We start from the raw sequence: 2,787 nt of genomic DNA on the forward strand, positions 1-2,787 counted from the left end.
AACGTTGACATTTCTGAACAATACATAAATTTTTATGCCATTTAAGTGAAAAAATTGCTTAGACTGGGTGTGGCGCTCACCTGTTATCACAGCAATTTGGGAAGTGGAGGCAGGAGGATTTCAAGTTCAAGGCCAGCCTCAGCAATTTAATGAGGCCCTAAGCAACTTAGTGAGACCCTGTCTCAAAAAACAAAACAAAACAAAAAAAAGTTTGGGGATGTGACTCAGCAGTTAAACAACCCTGGGTTCATCCTTGATAGGAAAAAGAAAGCAGGGTCAAAGCCATGAGCACAATGGTGTGTTCTCCCCATAATATGTTCTTTATTAACAGGGGAGACACAGGGATCAGGAGAGGGCATCTCTTCACAGTGGACAAACAAAAATTTGCATGCAAATTGTGCTTAAGTATCTATCAGACTTTCTCAGAACTTTCACTTCTCTGGGGGGAGGTCTCTCAAGATTAAATCTCTTCCTTGAGATTATCCTCTCAGCAATGTCACTAGTTTGTTTCTGTTTACGCTGTGTAACAGTCTATTACAGTTTTCCTCACTCTTTCCTGTACTCTTCTTCCATTTGCATGATGTGTACTATAGCTCATTAGTCAAAGAAAACAATCAAGTATTAGGTACTTATTTTGACAAATGCCACAGATAATAATTTAAAAAGATGTATGCAACATGATTAGAATAAATAAGAAAATATTTTCAAGGCGTATCCCAAAACAGCATATGAGTTTTACTGTATTGTCATGAAGCTTACAATCCAGTTAGGGAAACAAAAATAATAGAGGGAAAAATATAAGAAAAAAAGAAGTTATAGATAACCAAGATCATTCAAAAAGGAAAGTTAAGTGCCCTCTATGTATCAAGTCCTTTCTTCTTTTTTTAAATTTATTTTTTTGTTGTAGTAGGACATAGTACCTTTATTTATTTATTTTTATGTTGTGCTGAGGATCAAACCCAGGGCCTCACACGCTCTAGGCAAACGCTTTACTGCTGAGCCATAACCCCAGCCCATGTACCAGTCTTTTCTAAGTATCTCATCTAAAAGACAGCAATTACAGGTTAGATCATTAGTAAGTGGCAGTATCACGGTTTTAATATCAATAGGGTTCTGATTCTGCATTACCTCTATATTTCCACGAGACCTGCTCAAAATTAGTGTTTCCTGGATGAGGTCAACTTCATGGAGAACTACAAAAGCACATGACAGTCCAGAAAGTATCATTCCCAGGGTGAAGTACTATAAGTACCAACTGCTGAGTGATTTTTTTCCTGAATGGTGGAAGTAGCTGAGCTGCCAGGTTTAATGACCATTTGTTAAGGGAAGACACTACACTAAATATACAGATATTTAGCAACCCTGTCTCTCCAACAGCTGCTTCTTATTAGGTCTCCATAATCTTATTTTTTTTTTCTTTTTAAAACTGGGGATTGAATTCAGGGGCACTTTACTACTGAACTACATTCCCTGGTCTTTTTAATTTTGAGTTAGGGTCTCACTAAGTTGCTTAGATTGTCCTCAAACTTGCCATCTTTCTGCGTCAGAATCCTCAGTTGCTGGGATTACAGCGCCACCATGCCTGCCTCAATAGTATAATTTCTTTTTTTTTTTTTTTATTTTTAATAGTATAATTTCTTAAATCCAAGAATAGTCAACAAAACTTGGAGAAACTATTAATAATACTGGGTATTATTTACTGAAAGCTACAGCCTATTGCCTAAACTAATAGCCTAGGTGGGATGCTATTATCAATTCAACCTTCCTGTGTGTGGGGGGGAGAAAATGTACAGAGGGGGCATGACCTGCCAGAGCCTCTGGGATCCTTTATTTGAACCCCAAAGCAATTAGTTATTGGTAAGTAGACAAGATCCAGGCCTCCCCATTTACAAAGCAAAGTAAAGAGAGGCCGAGAATGTGAGGCTGCCCATGGGGCTAGAGTCCAATTATAACCAGGTTTCTCTTTATTAAGAGCTGAATGTCAAGCAGGATACTAAAAGGTAATATAAAACACTCTTGTGAAACAATTACTACCTTTTACAGAGAAGGAAAATGGGGGTCACAGAGGTGAGTGGACTCACACAAAGTCACACCACAAGCGAATCGGGTTCGAACTCCAGTTTAGGTGACCCTTGAGGCCCAGCACGTTCCCTTAATATCAATAATCACACTTTTCGCCAAGAATTTCTACCTTTATAAAGCCTATCGCCTCGATAACAAGTGGAAAGAGCCACGGGGGCGGGGGGAACACCCTGGAGACCCCAGAGCAGCTGCAGAACCCGCCCCTCCGACCTGTCCAAGCACGGACTCGGCCCCAGAACACCTCCCTCAAAGTCCCCGGCCCCACCGCCCAGAGAACCGATGACCCTGTTTCTACTCGCTACCCGCAGGTCGTAGACCTTTATCCGCTCGAGGCCCCAGCGCTCTGAGTCCGGGCCACAGCTGCCGCCGCCTCAACCCAACACCCCAAAATTCTGCCAGACCCGGGGCAGCAGCCGAACCCCGACCGCCATCTTGCCCCGGGGTGTTCGCTCTCCGAACTCCTCCTGGAAGCCAGTATCCGGTTCCTGGAAACAACAGTTCCCCCGAGCTTATTTGCCCGGTGGGGGGGGGAAACTCCCTGCGTCTTGTCCTCTCTTCTGGCAGCTGAAAAAGCGGCACATTCAGGAGTTGGATAAATGCCTGTCCCAGAGGAGAGAAGGTGGAAGCTATTCTGTTTGAGGAGATTGCAAGGAACGTGATCGACGTCTGGGGCCCCGGCGGACGCTTTAGGAAGGTGCCCTATGC

At 43.2% G+C, this 2,787-nt stretch overlaps 1 protein-coding gene across 7 annotated transcripts in view; it reads right to left on the reverse strand.

The window, feature by feature from the left end:
* Nucleotides 1-2,735, reverse strand: part of Ube3b (ubiquitin protein ligase E3B) — a 52,270-nt gene extending 49,535 nt beyond the window's left edge. Inside the window, exons 1-2 of one of the 7 annotated variants that reach the window (XM_046464313.2) lie at nucleotides 2,400-2,734; nucleotides 1,129-1,193 (exon numbers count right to left, since the gene is read on the reverse strand). The gene's annotated coding sequence lies outside the window, so the exon portion shown is untranslated. Of the gene's footprint in view, nucleotides 1-80; nucleotides 178-920; nucleotides 1,066-1,128; nucleotides 1,194-2,384 lie in introns of those variants that run through there. The other 6 variants (XM_046464315.2, XM_046464312.2, XM_058585540.1 and 3 more) reach the window with 6 other exon arrangements.
* Nucleotides 2,736-2,787: the final 52 nt, after the last annotated feature.

This window comes from Marmota monax, unplaced genomic scaffold, assembly GCF_021218885.2.
Source record: "Marmota monax isolate L192 unplaced genomic scaffold, Marmota_monax_Labrador192_F-V1.1 WCK01_AAM20220418_F8-fsc00269, whole genome shotgun sequence".
In the NCBI taxonomy this organism is placed as follows: Eukaryota; Metazoa; Chordata; class Mammalia; order Rodentia; family Sciuridae; genus Marmota; species Marmota monax.